Source organism: Pristis pectinata, chromosome 13, assembly GCF_009764475.1.
Source record: "Pristis pectinata isolate sPriPec2 chromosome 13, sPriPec2.1.pri, whole genome shotgun sequence".
NCBI lineage: Eukaryota > Metazoa > Chordata > Chondrichthyes > Rhinopristiformes > Pristidae > Pristis > Pristis pectinata.
The window spans coordinates 27427623-27444519 of record NC_067417.1 but is presented as its reverse complement, the minus strand read 5'-3'; the positions used below and the strand labels follow the sequence as shown (position 1 = coordinate 27444519).

The 16897-nt window shown below is 38.1% G+C and overlaps 1 protein-coding gene across 1 annotated transcript in view; it reads left to right on the top strand.

Moving 5' to 3' along the window:
- znf536 (zinc finger protein 536) overlaps positions 1 to 16897 on the top strand; it is a 389095-nt gene that overhangs the window by 161596 nt on the left and 210602 nt on the right. The window lies entirely within an intron of this gene.

The window sequence follows — 16897 nt, the reverse complement described above, 5'->3', positions numbered from 1 at the left end:
GGTGTCACAAGTGAATGCTTAAAATATGGCCTAACCAAACTATTATACAGATTTCACAAAACCTTCTCCACTTTACATTCAAGCCCTTTAGACATAACACTCTGTTTCTTTTTCTCTACCTGATAACTACTGTATATTTTAGCAATCTATTTAAATGGACTTTTGTAAATGGACTATGTAAATGTATCTCAAATGGTCCTAGTCCTCCAACATTTGACAAGTACCTGGTTCATTGTGGCTTTCCCTTTCTTACCTGCCTGAAATCCACCAGCCACAGCTTTGCCTAATTAATTAATCAATCATTTGTATTTTTTCATTCCCATCCATACAACTCAATGTTGCCTTCTTTTTTTTGTGAGCCATCAGTAGGATATTTGGCTCTCTATAACATTATCCAAGGTATTAATAAATATGTATTAAATAGTTGAGATCCCAGCACAAATCCTTTGGGATACCACAGTCACCTCCTTCTAATTCCTATACATGTTCCTTTTCCATTCTCTTTTACCACCTAATCAATCAACCAACCAAGCCACCTTTACAACTTGTGTTACAAAATAATAAAATCTCTATTGCCTTAGCAATTTTCTTAAGTAAATTTTGACCATAAATCAATGATGAAAAGCTTTACTCACAAGCTCTGGATCTCCTCCTTGCAACCATTCTGTATAGTGGTAGAGTTAGCATTGGATGGGTCAGTTATTGCTGGTATATGCATCTGAGTTCTCTCATATCTGAGCTTTATTTAAGATAGTGCAACATAAGACAAAAGTTTATGATTAATCAGATATGTTCTTTTGAGAACATTTCCTGCATTAACAGACTAGAGACAAAAGGAATCCATAAATGTAAACAACTTCAATAAACAATAGTAAATCAAACAGGATTTGACTTCAATGGCATTAGGCTCCAGATTGATGTGCTTGCTATCTCCCCATATAATTAAAATCACCAGAGATGTAACCATTGTTTACAGCAGTCTCCAGCCAGTCAAAGTGTGTATTTGTTTACCACCTATTCCCCACCCCTTATGCAATAAACAAAAACCCACAAGTCCCAAGCTACAAACCAAATTAAGAAAAGTTAAATATATTTTTATGAATTAAAAATGGATGGTCTAAAAGTGAGTTATGCTAAGATTTCTACCAGAATTAATTTTCTCTCTGTGATTAGAGGAATGAAAAATGAAACCCAACTGATTTTCTACTGAACACAAAATCTAAAGTTAGTTCAAAGTCTTCACATGGCAAAGCATAGTAAATGTCCCATTTCAGATCCCTTGGTGATTCCAGTGCTTAAACAAAGATATTCAAAAACTTACACTTAAATAGGCAACAAAATAAAAAAGATGTTGAAACTAATCATGATTCCTTGTTGCAAGTTTGACTGGAGATAAGATTTCTCTTTCAAGGTGAATTGGAGAACCCTGTTACATTAAAGAGTAGCTGTTACTGTGATATCAGTGCTGGACAATAATAACCCAAATGGTGTGGCACCTGCATTTTAAATAACTGTGCAAAAGAGTAGATTTACCTCTGCATGAGATGATTTCGTATTGCCCAGTAAAGGATACATTTTGAGATAATCACGGCGCAGGCTGAAATGCAGCAATATAATAAATAAGCTGATTATTGAGACTGTGAAAAGGTATTGCTGGCATGTATGCCCGTTGGCGAAAAGGACCCTTGATGAAATAAGATGTTGTCTCATATGAAGTGCATGGTTGTGATTTGTGGGTTGTGACACCGTGATTTATAGTATGTAAATGTCACAGTTTTTAAAATTGCATTAGGTAATAGATTAATTGCATTTTAACTGGAAACTAGAATATTTACCTCTTGCTGGCAAAAGAAAATCCAAATATGTTAAAAATCGCATTGAAATATCTGGTGTCAAGGTTATTCCATGGTTTTATTGTCTGACAGAATTCTTACTTCAGCTTCAAAAATGGTTTATGACAGACTATTCCCATTACTGGTAACAAGGCAATCTGCAAAAGTGGATAAGATGCATTATGCATGCGTGGCCTGTGCTGTCAATCACTATTTTTGCCATTTGTGAAAAATTATGGTTTGGTTTGTATTGTTTTTCCCCTCTCTTTGATTAACATATTTATCAATGAATATGCAGTAAATCGATAGATTTAATTTACAGATTTTTAAAATAATTCTTTTCTAAGATATGCTGCCACTCTGCACATCTCTTGCAAGCTGCCAAAATCGTATTACGTTCAGTAAAGGTGAAGTAGACAATACCACAAGTGTAACTGATGAAGTTTGAAAGGAGGTGCAGTTTAGTTCATTTTTCTCACATTTGTGTTCTCACTTGTGGTATTTTGGCAATGAACAACAAGCATTTCCTTGTTGAATGTTAATAACAGCAGGCATGTATCTAACTCCCGAAAATATTGTCTGACTGCCATTAAAAATGTAAATCACCCATCGACAACTCAGTTTGTGATCACAGTTCTAGAGCATTCGTGTGATATGAGCTTTCACCATTTTTTATGCAGGAGCTTAATAGATGAAATATTTACTGGACAGAAAAGAATATTTTATTATTATATTTTAGTCATTTTCTGCAATCCCCTCTTATTTTTGTATGGATGCTATAGCTTAGATACCCACATTAACTGTACATATGCTAAATGTGCTGTGACAAATAAACTGCAGCTTTAATTATTGCAGACATAAATTTTCAGTTGACTTGGTTCATAGTTCTGTCATGCATGGATCAGAATTTGAGGTGTCAAGCCCCTTACCAGGATGAGCGTTTTTTGCAGTGCATAGGGGGACCTCAATACAAGAGATGCCATACATCAGATGAGGTGTTAATCCAAGCCACCATTTGCTGGTTTGGATGGACAGGTACCAGGGCCCTTGGAGAGCCTGGTAGACAGAACAAAGTTTACCCTCAGCAATACCACAATATGTGGTCATTAACATTTGTGAGGTTAGTCTAGATGGTTTCCATAAAAGTAGTCAATACATGTCTCAATGCACTGTATGTTTTGCAATAAAGAGCAGCATAACCACAATTATTCTTTTTTTCATTTCTAAGAATCCAAATTTAAGTTCAGGTCAATTTACTGTGTTTTCTGCACTACAAGATGACATTTCCATTTAGGAATGTTAAAATAGGCTTGATCAGCCTTATATTCTCAGTACTATACTGGCTATTGAACGAAGAACAAACTAAAATGCCATCTGAAAAGATGAATACTATCAAACAGAATATACTACGTGGATGGATTTAGATGCTAATCCTTGTTTAAAACTAAATGTAAACATCTGCCTGTTTAATTTAGTGCACATAATAACAATTTAAAATGTTTGCTTCAAGTGGTATTTTGTACAAATATTTAATCTCTGCATTCTGTTCATCTGCAGTGAAAAACTTTTACATTCATATACAAATGGTGTCAGCCACAGCTCAATGATAGCTCTATTACCTCCACAACCAAATATCTTGTAGATTCAAATCCCATTGCAAAGATTTGAATGTATAACATCAGGAATGCTGTCTTTTCAATGAGATGTTAAATCAAGACCTGTTCAGTGAAAGATCCAATAAAACATTGAAAGAACAGCATGGAAATTCTCCCTGCATTCTTGGCCAATACGTACCCCCATATTAAATTCTGGAAACAAATAATTTGTTCATTATCTCACTACTATATGTAGGATCTTGTGTGTAAGTTGGGTTTTGGTATTTACTATATTCCAACAGTAACTGCCTTTCAAAAGTACTTAATTATCTCTGGGACTTGAGATTATGAGAAGTGCAATTTAAGGCAAGTTTTTAAAATTTTATTTAGCATACAAACCAAATTGACATCCAATTGATGTAACATAATCCCACATAAACATTGCAATGTGCAATGAACATTTGATAGAGACAGTACAAGTCAAGGCCTCATGCTTTATGAAAAATACATCACCAGTAGTGTCAATTACACCACTCGCAGGTGGTGTAAACAAGTTTGCCTGATTGTAAAATAAATGGGATACATTCTGACTGTCACTGCTCCTGTTTATCCCACATAATCTATAGCATAGGAACAGGACATTTGGTCCAATTGGACTATATGATATTTATGTTCCACGTATGCCTTTCTCCATTGTAATTAAATTTTCCCACTCTGTCTCCATTTGGCACCATTCTGTGTCAATACGTTCTGCTTGAGTCACTCCAGTGTAGCACCAGATTCCATCCACAGCACTGTCTGTGTAAAGGAATTTTCAACTTAATCTGCTTGTGGCTTTCATGTAACAATGCCCAGAAAAAGAGTCATGGAGTTGTACAGAACAGAAAGTGACCCTTCGGCCCACCACATCAATGCCAACCCATATGCCCATCCACACTTATCCCATTTGCCTGCATTAGGACTGTACCCTTCTATACCTATTTAAGTGACTGTCTAAATGTCTCCTAAACATAGTGATTGTAACTGATTCTACCATCTTCTCTGGTAGTGAGTTCTACATATCAACCATTCTCTGTGTAACTTTCCCCGCAAATCCCCTTTAAGACTCCTGCTCTCACTTTGAAACTATGCCCTCTTGTTTTTGATACTCTGACATGGGAAGAAGATTCTGACTATCACCCTATCTATGCCAGATATGTGCACCATATTATGAGTGCTGGTCTTGTAAAGATTATTTATTATTTGATGAAGAAGCCTTACTCTTGTACTGAAATCCTCTCACATACCATTTGCCTTCCTATCTCCTTGTTGTACCTGAATATTAAGTTTCAGAGATTCATTTACAAAGATACCCAATCCCTCTGAACACAAATGCCTTTCAATCTCTCACAGTACTTTTCCACTTTTCTCTCAAAGTGGCTGACTTAATATTTGTTCATATCTATTCCATCTGTTTTGCCTTTGTCCATTCATTCGGCCTGTCTTCATCCCCTCTACACCCTTCTCACCACACACACACTGGCATCCTGCTTTGTATCATTAATAAATTTGAATATAATAAACTTGGTCCCTTCATCAAAATCATTGACAGGCTGTGAACAGCTGTAGTCCGAGCACCAATCCCTGCAACATCCCTTTAGTCATAGCCTGCCAACCAGAAAATTACACTTTTATTCCTACTCTCCATTTTCTGCTGTTAACCAATCCTTAATCCATACCAATAAATTACCCCGATACCATGCGCTCTTGTGTGGCACTTATCAAAGACACTATGTAAGTCCGAATATAGAACATCAATTGGTTCTACCTTATCCAGCTATTTGAAATCTCAAAAAACTCTGAAAGATTTGTCAACACCTAGGGATGCCAGACATCCGATCCTGGGAATTTATTGGCTTTCAGTCCCATTAATTTCTCCAATATTTCTTTATTAATGTCAACTTCTTTCAGATGCTCATTCATTCTGGATCTGCTGTTTTCCACAATTTTCAGGAGGTTTTATGTACCTTCTTCCATCAAGACAAATACAAAATAACTCTTTAATTTCTCTCCCATTTTGTTATTCCCTAGTTCAATTTCTCTATCTCAGTCTGTAGAGAACCTGCATTAACTTTAGCTAATCTCTTCCGTTCTATCACTCTGTAGAAGCTTTTACATCTCTTCTGATTTTTTCTCACTAGATTACTCTCGTATTCTTCTTTCCCTTTCTTTATCGATATTTTGGTCTTCCATGCCTGAATTCTGAAACGTTCCCATTCTTCAGGCTGACTGTTCTTTTTGGCAACATCATAAGCCTTTCCTTTAATCATTAACTTCTCTTGTTAGCCATGAATGGACTACTTTTCCTAGTTCTGACCTCAGATGGTGCCTTGACTACTTTACCCATGGGTATCAGAATCAGTGTCACATTACTCTCCACTTCCTTCCCTAGGGTTACTCCAGATAGCTGCTGCTTTTCTCTGCCATATTTCATAGTTTACTACTCAGTACTGTGTTGGGGAGGCCAATTACTGAACTTAATGAGAGAGAGCTATGCCTATTTTTCTCTATTGTTCCTTCAGTCCACAGAAACAGAAATGACAATACACTTACTTGAAAGTACAGGCATTTGGAGATAATACGTATGTCCTCACTGAGGTCCTTAGCAACCTCCTCCAAGAAGATCCTGAAGGATTTCTGCAGCCTCCTTGTTCACAGAATATATTTCCTGTGAGCATTTTCCTTCAGCGGTCTGTCTGGAACCTTCTGGAAGTATTCCCCTTTTGCCCCCTGTCATTGCAGCTTTCATTCATTCAGTAGCAAGATTTTGCTGCAGCTGGAAGTGCATTGCCAGTATTATGGTATGTCCCATTCAGAGCTCACTGCAAAGTTTGCACTTGCTGTGCCATACTTGGAACTACAAGAACTTGCAACACATCAGTAGGAAATGCCAGGCTAGGCTAGGAATGTCAGCTTCACCATTGCATTACACAGGGAAATCCTGGAGCATTGCTTTGTGTCTCCCAATTGAAATTCTCGCTTTTTATGTGTCTTTCATAAACAGCCTTAGGGTGATCTGTAATGTTATTTAATGTGAAAAAGAAACAGCAAAGAGCAATTTCCAAGACATTGTGTTCAGTGCATTGAACTGAGCATGAATTGGTAAGCATTTTGTTTTGCATCAGAAAAGAATATCAGCAATGTTGGTTGAGTACAGAGTCTCCCCAGTTACAAAAGAATTGACTTGAGGAGATCCAACTTTGCGCAAATTCTCCCATAAATTCTTAAAGTTTTTCAAGATAGGAAAGTTAGTGACAGAAATGCAAGTTAGTATTCATTAACAAATGAATACAGTATATGTCCCATTTGTTTAATTATGGGTAATGTTAGGGTATCATAGAAGATACTTGATGAAATGAAAGAATTATAGGAAGTGTAAGTGATACAATATGGGTAGCTACATATTCTAACAAATGGATACTGTTCAATAGTATGGGGAAATTTTATTCTGATAAGTTTCCAGTTCCCAATCCTATTTAATATGATTTTTGTGAAATGTGGTTTTGTGGGTGGCTTGTAGAAATCTACCTCATTAATATCAATAACAAGTCCTTTTTTAATTCATTAAAGTACAGATTGACAATAGCTATATACACCAAGGGACATTTTACATCATTAAATATAGTACAAAATGCAGCATTGCTGTAGGATTGAGATAAACCAAAACCTGCTGCCCACATGCCAACACGCACCAAAATCTTTTTTTGACAATTACTTGTGTATTCGCTGACCTGCACTGACTTACGGAAAAATCGGTTTACTGGGAGTTCGCAGGAACAGAGCTTCTATGTAACCTGGGAACTGCCTATATGTTCTTTTAGAAATGTGCACTTATTGAACAAACACTAAACATTTTAAATTGTTTAAACATTCTTCTATTAACTCATTCCCAATTTCTAGTGTAATTAGTGCTCGTAGATTTAGATGAGTTGTGACACCCTCCAGATTGCGCATCAGGATTGAAATTTATGGGTGACCTTGTTGTTGGAGGTTAAAGATCTGTCCATTGAAGTTAGGACAAGAAGTAAGGAGATGGAACTTGTTACTCTGTAAAAGATTGAGTTTTACCTCTATTTAAATAATAACCCAGTCTTTTTGAGCAGGACACCCACCAGAGAATTATAACGTCTTTCTTTAAGTATGCAAAGTAGACTCCAGTGATATCATTGAGCAATTTTAACTGAAAACATATGAACTGAAGCTACTATGCTTGCTTTTTCAAATAACCAACCGAATGGGAAATGAGCAGCACAATAAGGAGGCCAAAAATATATGTTCTTGTGTATGTTCTTCATGGGTAGAAGGAGTGAGTGTGCCCTGGGAATTTTGGGCTCCCCTGGGCCAGATTTCCTTCTTCCTAACATTGTCCTGATTACAATATCATCCTGCACTATCTGCTGACAACTTAGCTGAGTGCCGGGGGTTTTCCTTTGAGACCACAGTGTCAGAAAATTGCCATACCACCACATTAGTGCTGTCTACTAGCCAACTGGTGGGAGAGTGGAAGGGGCCTTGCAGATGATACCCAGGTGTTAAAGCCTCTCAGGCCTTACCTTGTGAAGAGCAGGATGGCTTGGCTTCTCCCTTAGCTCCTAGATGCTTAACTTCTGCACAGACTTCAAAAGCAACTCCTAAATTTTATGAGTTGCTTTTGGCTCCTGCTTAATGTTTTGAAGACTAAAAACACAGAACATAAACTTACTTTACTCAAAAGGTCACCAGATCACAGGACTAGTTTAAATGCAGAGGGATCATTGTATTATTTATTCCCATTTATTTTCTTTCAGTGTAAGTAAAGTGAATTGATTCCTTGACTTCTTAGATATATGTTCTGTAACAATTTGTATCCAATAACTTGTATACTGTAGTTAGTAAGAATTTCATTGTCATTTAAGTTTTATATGCATTTCTTGCAAATGGAATATTTTTTACCTTTCCTTTTGACTTGCATTCCAGAGTTTATTGTAATTTCTTGTATGTGTGTCCTTTGGATTTGTACTTTTCCATGTTTCCAAGAACTAGGAGCATGGTGTCAGGGTAAGAGGCTTCTCACAAGATGCTGGAGAAAGTCAGCATCTGTGGAGGGAAATAGACGGTCGACACTTCAGACCAAGACCCTTCAGTTGGACTGCATTTAACTCCACAGATGCTGCCTGACCTGCTGAGTTCCTCCAGCATCTTGTTTGTTGCTGCAGATTCCAGCATTTGCAGTCTCTTGTGTTCCATCTCCTTACTTCTTGTCCTAACTTCAATGGACAGATCTTTAACCTCCATAAGGGGTTTCTCATTTAACACCGAGATGACAAGAAATGCATTTGAATATTCGGAATCCTTTATCACAGAGAGCTGTGAATATCCCAATGTTGGGCGGAACTGTGCTGGGTCCTACCGACGGCCTGGACATGTCACACATAGAGCCCGCTTGCCCACCTCTGCATCAGGGAGGCATTGTCAATGAGGCATTGTGGGGCCTCTGCACTAAGTAGGTCCAGGCGGTGTACTGCCGAGATCCCATTCCCAACATGTCCTGACTGTTTTCACAGGAAACAAGACTGCAGATGGAGCTTTGCCTCCCATCAAAACCAGGTCTCTAATTTAAACAGTTTAAAATGTCTTTGATACTCAGAAACATATAAAGCTAATATAATGACAGTGAATAATTAAACAAATAACAAAATAAACAAATTAAAAGCCAGTGAAGTACAAACTTAGAAGCATTAAAGCAAAATAAATTTAAAAAAATTAAAAATTCTTACCTTTGACCTCCTAATCTCTCACCTGGGAATCCCCATAAAATGAATGGGATTCCAATCCTAAAACAGGACTGGCAGATTCTGTGGTGTGATGTTGGGGATTCCTGGAATGACTGGGTTCTACCTTTGAACTCCACATGAAGTCTGACTATGGAGCAGATTGACAGATATCTGTCACTCGGTACATCCCAGAGATAAGTGAGTCTGGATGTGGATGATCATTGACAATTCCCTTTGGAATGGCTGGCCACAATCAGCACGACTTGGCCCATCCATTACCTTCAAGGCCAAGGTTTATGGATTATGAACACACAGAGAATCATAGAGGTAGAGAGTCATCCAGCATGGAAATAGGCCCTTTGGCCCACAGAGTGCATGTCGACCACTAATCATCCATTTATATTAATTCTATACCAATCCTATTTTCTTCTCCCTACATTCCCATCAACTCCCCCAAGATTATCCTGTCACTGAACGACACACAAGGTGCAATTTAACATGGCCAATTAATCTGCCAATATGCTCTTCTTTGGGACGTTGGAGGAATGTGGACTATGTGGAGGAAACCCACACAGTCACAGGGAGAATATACTATCTCCATACAGACAGCCACTGAGGTCAGGATTGAACCCAGGTCAGTGGAGCTGTGAGACGGCAGCTCTACCAGTTGTGCCACAGTGCTACCATATCTCCATACGAGTGGTGTTTGGGTATACGGTGAGGTAAAGCATCTGCAATTGAAGTTTGCAGCAGGCTCAAGGGGCATAATGGCACCTCCAGCATCAATTTATATTTTTAGTTGTGGACATTTGGAATTCTTGTCTCTCTACATTGTTATTTAAAAATATTTCCTTCCTCCATTGGAGGCAGTGAAGTTCATCACCCAACATACCAAATGATTACGTGGTATTTAGCCATTTGCTTGAAATAATGTTCTGAGTTACACAGGGTCAGATTGCACTGGCCAGGTCTCCCATCCACAGTCACTGCCATAGACCAACCACACCTCCCTTTGTTGAGCTGGGTACAAAGAGTTTGCCTCTCTGGGCTTCTGCACCCTGGAGTCCAGCAGTTTGGCTGGGACAGTAACATGGCCTCAGGTGACATAGTGTAGAAGCCTTGGTCCCTAAGTGCCCCTGGCAGACAAAGTAGCTGGGCACAGGGGTTTGCCAGCCATAAAGGTTGTCCCTGGTTTTATTAGTTCTTAAGTGTGTCTGACATACAGTGAACTTTAAATATAAAAATTGAACTAAAAACATAAACTAAAAACACCCAAAACATTCATAGATAATTAAAAAAATATGAAGGTGAAATGTAATCTACTTTCCCCATTTCATCCTGAGTCATTGCCCTACAACCCCTGTTGAAATGAATGGGGAATTGACCTGTCACAGGTCTGAGTGGTGATTGCTCTCGCCCACTGTGAGGCCATACAGTTCCAGCAAGACTGGGCATGGAGTCAAGCCACTGAGCAAACTGGCAGAATCAGCCATTTGAATACATCAATAAGTCTAGGGTTTTCCATTTCATAGCAGGTGCTCAGAATTCTAGGATTCGCTTCATTTTCAGTGGATGAGCACTGGGACCCTAATCAGAGCCACAGGCAAGGGTCGATATGAGCCATCCCCTTCTTTGGACTGCAAATTTACCAGCCATTGTTCCATCCCTCTGTCCATTATATCTTCAACAGCGTTTGCATCTTCCTTCAGATTTGTATTAATGTGTTTTTTTTCATTTAGTTAAGTCTGTTTTTCTGAACAGTGAAGATCGATGCCCACTGTGTATTATTAATGTAAGATCAGAGGTGTCTGTCAATGCTTTGTATAATGGAATGGAACATTGTAGGCTCAGATTTTATTACATCATGTTTGTTCAGGGTAAATTATATCCATCAGAAGCTGCTGTACAAACTGGTGGGTTTTTAATGTCCTGTTGGATGAAAGTGGGCAGCAAGGAGTGATTTTTGCTTTTCTTTTGGGGTGTTTTGCTTTGGTTGGCATGATGAAACTTGTCAACGTTGCCATCTGTCACTAACTTAAGTCTTTTGTTTGGCGATTCGTGGGTGTCTGCAATGTGTTTCGGTAGTTGTGAGGGCTCTGGCATGGTGTCTGAGTACTTTGTTGCTTTCAGTAGCATGTAGTTCTATATTAGATGCTGAACTACATTGCTGCTCAGGAATAATAATTCTTTGCTCTGGTCCCTATGCCATTCCACATTCCAAATCTTGATCCATTTTTTGTATTTGTTGAAATACTGAGGGTCATTTTTCTATTTTAATGGTATGTTCTGTATCTTCAGATTAGTCAGACATGTTAGTTTGAAGGCCTGGAATGTGAACTGTTTTTCAGTTTTAGCAATGGTGTGTTTTAGCATTGAAGGTTTTGTTCTTTGTGCCGCATGAGCTCTTCCATAATTTAGAATTAATTCCTAAGTGAACGGGCTACGTCTGTTGTGCTGGCTGCCTCCCACACATCAACTTTCATGAGGTCATTTTGGACTGAAACAAGGAGGAATTTCTTCACTCAAAGGGCTGTGATTTTTTTTGAATTCTGCATTCCAAAGAGTTATGGACGCTCAGCCACTAAGTTTATTCAAAATAGAATTTGATACCAATGAAATCAGGGGATAAGGGGATAATGTGGAAAGCTGGAATTAAGGTAGAAGACCAGTCCCAATCTTAGCAGAGAAGGCACGAAGGGCTGAATGGCTGTTGCCTGCTCCTATTATGTTTTCATGCTCTCATCTTCTCAAACGATTGACACTTTTCATATACATAACTTCTTCTGCTGCCCCGGGATGATAATGTGTGAGAGCAAAGTTCTGGTAGTAAGAAGGTGTAAATCTCTGAGCATAAGCAACTGGTTTGGGTCTGCACCTGTTCAGTTTGCTTTAAAATGGGAGTTTGGCTTTAATAAACAGGGCCAACAAAAAGAACAAGAAAGCAAATGCCATATTCTCATCAATATGTTTCATTAATATCCGATTTACACTTAAGTGAAGCTTTTTCTATGACTACACATTAATTTTAATTTCCCCACAATTTGCATAGATTTGTATTAATGCCTTGAAAATGCAATTGGAATGAACAAGAACATACTAGACTTTATTTAAAGTACACATAAATGGACTTTGCACAAATCTGAATAGGATAAAAGTATATCGACAAAGCTCCAGTATAGCTGATCCTTTCGTGGACAGGGAAAAAGAGAGGAGTTCAAGTAAATCCATATAAAAAGTACTAATATTTACATTTTAGAAGTTACATGTTCTTTTATTTCTAGATATACTTCTATAATGCTAAAATTACACATTTTGTTCCCCGAAATTTTGCAAATTTCAGTCTTTTAATTGAACTAAGTGGACTTTCTCATTTAAACTATGAATGTTAATGGCTTTCACATCAGTTAACATAGTGTGAGTTTTCTAATTAGCTGCTTTTATTTTATGCCATATTTATAATCTGCTACATTTGTGGTATTAGTTAACTAATAATTAATGAATAACATTTAAATATTTAAAGAAACATTTGTAAGTAAAAAATTGGAATTTAGAATCCTCCCTGTGGGTAAAGGAATCATTTGGCATGGTGGTAACTAAACGGTCTAAGGAAGTGCAAGGTGTGGTCTGTGTCCAGTACACATCAGTCAGGCCCAATTCAGCGCATTGAGCATAGGAAAAGGGAAGCAGAATCACCATTCCGTTCTCTGAGTGCTACTCATGAACATCAGCTGGAAGATGCCAAAGTGTGGGTGTTGGTCAAGGGTAGGTCTGGGTTTTGCTGTGACAGGGGAGTTGCTTGTCAATTCTTGTTGCTGTAAAGAAGAATTAGAAAAAAAAGACAAGGCAGCGATGCCCATTATGTCATAACATTTAGAAACTAGAGAAAAAAATGGGAGGAAGAAAATAATGATACTTGCATTTTTTTTCTTCACTTTTTAATGGTGAGAGACTGGGTTTGATTAATTTGTCCACTTTCTTAGCCCTGCTGCTAACAAAGGAATAATGGGTGATGATCTGTCTGCTGACACAGGTTGCCACTTAACCTCTAAAGTGGCATTTTTATGAGTTTTTGATAACATGTGTTCATTAAAATTACAGCTTTTTCCTGAGAAAATTATATTTTTGAGCTGTAAAATAAAGTGATGTGACCATTTTATACACAGAACTATATAATTGCACATTGATAGACATAATGAAAATTGCATTTACTGCTATTCACTTGTCTGAAAAGAACAAAATATTCAAACTTTTCATCAAACTGAAACTACCATTTTTATCACTATTTTTGTTCAGTTTTGTGTCCTTCTAATCGCCATAATGACTTCCTGAAGCCAAGAAGTTTGGAGAGTTTGCACTTTAAACGTTTCCATGGACACAGACAATATACCTCTGTCTAAACTGAAAGAGATTTTTATTACAAGAGAAGGTTTGATTACACTCACAGGGAGTCATCTTTGCCATCACAGGGAGCTCCATCCAGTGGTTTGGCTACAGATCCACTAATCTAGTCTATTGGGGTCTCTCGGGTTAGGACAAGGAACAACAACCAAGACTTATAATCAAGTCTTCAGAAAAGATGTTTTATGTCAATAATTTTCCACTATCTAAACAGAGTTGTGCAAAAACTGTAATGAATAAGTACAGGATTGATTGCTTTTGTAAATTTTCCATTGCTACACAAAATGTAATTCTGCATTATAATTTCGAAGTATATTGTTCAAAATAATATTTTTGAGGGATTTTTCCCAACAATGGGAAAAATTATTTTCCATTCAATAGGACTTTTCCAAACTGTAGAAGTTCTGTGTTCAATTCTTGTCGTACGGTAAATTTGAGGAATAGAAGGGGTAGAAGGGTACACAAATAGTCATAGGAAGAAGCCCTCAGGCATGAGAGGGGAAATACAAGTAGGATTTCCTTTCTTGATGGTCAGCCCTGCTTTAAGTATGAATGTGTGAATGAATGGGCTGGGTTATAACATCAGCCAGCCTGATCCCTGGCCCCTATTCTTCCTGCCGTGATCGAAAGACTTGCTGCCATATACTTGTAAGTTTCAGACTAATCACAATCACTTGGAAGAGGTACAAAAGATAATTACCACCTGTAGAACCAGTGCAACCATAGGTTGAGAAATTCTAAGGGCTATTTTGGACCACTAAGTCATTGGCCCTTACTGCTGCACTGAGAATGTGCTGTTCTGGTATTTCTTTAGGAAGCTGAGATTCGAGGATGTGGGGACTGGAGGAGGGGAGTGGGAGGGTTGGTGACCATGGTGGGAGGATGAGAGGATTGCAGGATGGATGTGGAAGTGGTTTGAGGTGGGAGGTGGGTGCATCAGAGCTCTGCATTTTCAAAGGTGGGGTTGGGAAAAGGGGTTGGTGTGGACCCTGGCTGGGGATGGTTCAGAGGAAATGTTGGCGAGGATGGAATCAGGACAGGCAATTCCTTTGGGGTGGAGGGTTAAGGGTGGCAAATGGGGGGTTAGGCTTGTGCTCTGGTGATTGAAAGGTGGGGCATTGGGTTGGAGATGGAGGGGTGGGTTAGTGAGAGTGTCAATGCAAGGTGGGTGGTGAGCACAATACATCAAGGTAAGTACTTCGCTAAGTTAACAGGCAATGATTAAGAAGAACAGGTTGTTCCAAGATTTACCTACTATAATCAGTCCCAGGACAGCATTTTCCAAATTCCTCCACTGTTCTCCAAAGGCAGTGTTGCATAGGGAAAGATGTCATCCCATATACCAACACAGAAACTGAAATGCGAGGGTAGCTTGCATCTGTGGCACTTGGTAAAATTATGGGGATGCTGAGAAAGACAGCATTATGCAATTGATTTCTAGGCATTGATGCTTTCAGGAATGGGGGCAAAAGAGGCAAAAATTGATTTACAAACAACCTTGATAATTCCTCAGGGAAAAAATAAACTTAGAAGTATTTCAGTTCTCAGGTGGTTAACTGTCATGTTCCGGGATTTAACTGTAACTTATTATTATAATCTCTCATTACAAATTCATAGCTGATAACATTTTAATGAAAACAATATATAATCAATCTTTATTGCCAGGTTCTGAACAAGTTTTATGGTGTACATCTTAAATTACCCTGATTCATTCAGAGTCCACTTATACATGTTTCCTGAGAATTCTTCTCTTTTTAATGTAAAACTATCCTGATCATAAAAATTGGATGCTTGTGTTTCAGAGCATTACTCAATGTCCCTCAAACCGAAATGAGATGCAACCAAACATGGTTGCATCCTCAGCCTCAGAATAGAAGGACATTCCATTAGAACAGAAATAAGGAGGAATTTCTTTAGCCGGAGGGTAGTGAATCTGTGGAATTCTTTGCCATAGACATCTGTGGAAGCCAAGTCATTGGTTATATTAAAAGTGGAGGTTGACAGGTTCTTGATTAGTCAGGGCATTCAAGGTTATGGGGAGAAAGCAGGAGAATGGGGTTGAGAGGGAAAAATAAATCAGCCATGATGGAATGGCGGAGCAGACTCGATGGGCCGAATGGCCTAATTCTGCTCCATGGTCTTATGGTGAACTTAGTCATCTATTCACATTAGTAAATTTTGCTCCTTTGCCCCGAAAATTCCAAATAATGAAATAACACCACAGAAATTTATTTCAATTGATTGACTTTGACCTTGTGATTAGTGAAAATGTATACTAGAGATTTAACTAAAAGCTTTCAGTTGACTGTTGCTTACCTTGGTTCATGGTCCGATTGTTGCTGACACTCAAACCACTAACCAGCATATGTGGCAAGTTTCATCAGTTCTTAGCCAGGCCACTAAGTGAGAAAACTGGCACTGCTCATCATATCTTAGTACCTTTCCATCATGCTGGCAAAATGACAGAGCTGTGCTAGTGCTTGCAGCCCATATGTCCATCTTCCCATCTGCATAGAGGAATAGGGCTAAAAGGTGTTGAGAGAAGCAGATTTTCAATAAAATATCAGGCAGCATTCACTTTTTTATAGAAATAGAATTAAATCCTCAGAATAGTGTGTTCTGCCATGTACAATTTGATCTGAAGTCATTAACTATCAGGAATAACTGGATTAATGCAAAAGCAGAATTGTATTAAACTTGGCATTTCAATTCCTTGTTTTTGATTTCCAACTAGGATTTCCTAGTTTAACTTCAGCATTCCTTCTTGCACAGACCATGACCAATTAAATCACAGCACTCTGAACTTTATTTTGTGCTATATATTATGTGACACAATAAACTTCATAGAGATGCTGCATATTTATGGTCCAATTTTTTTTTAAACATCGAATGATCCATGTCCTTGTTCAGTGTCCCAACCCTCTAGCTAATGTACAAACTTAAATCCTTGGTCTATTTTTGTTCGAATGTTTTCAGCTGTTTAGTGACCCTGAACAGAAGTTTATCTTAATATCAGGTGTCTGGTACAAAAGTAATATTTGTAGTTTTTAATATGTTCTTTATATCTTTCTTAAAAATAAGTGGAGCAAGCTTTTCAGAGCATAGAAATGTTAGGATTTGATCCTATCCCACACTGTTGAGGAATTTTGATATTACTGCCAAAGTGGTGCTTGAGGAAATATTTTAACCAAATGTGGTCTGGCTGACTATAATAAAAGAGTAGAAGGATAAGATGCACAATATTGTTTAAGCCCACTGTATTGCAGTTGTATCCTTTCAT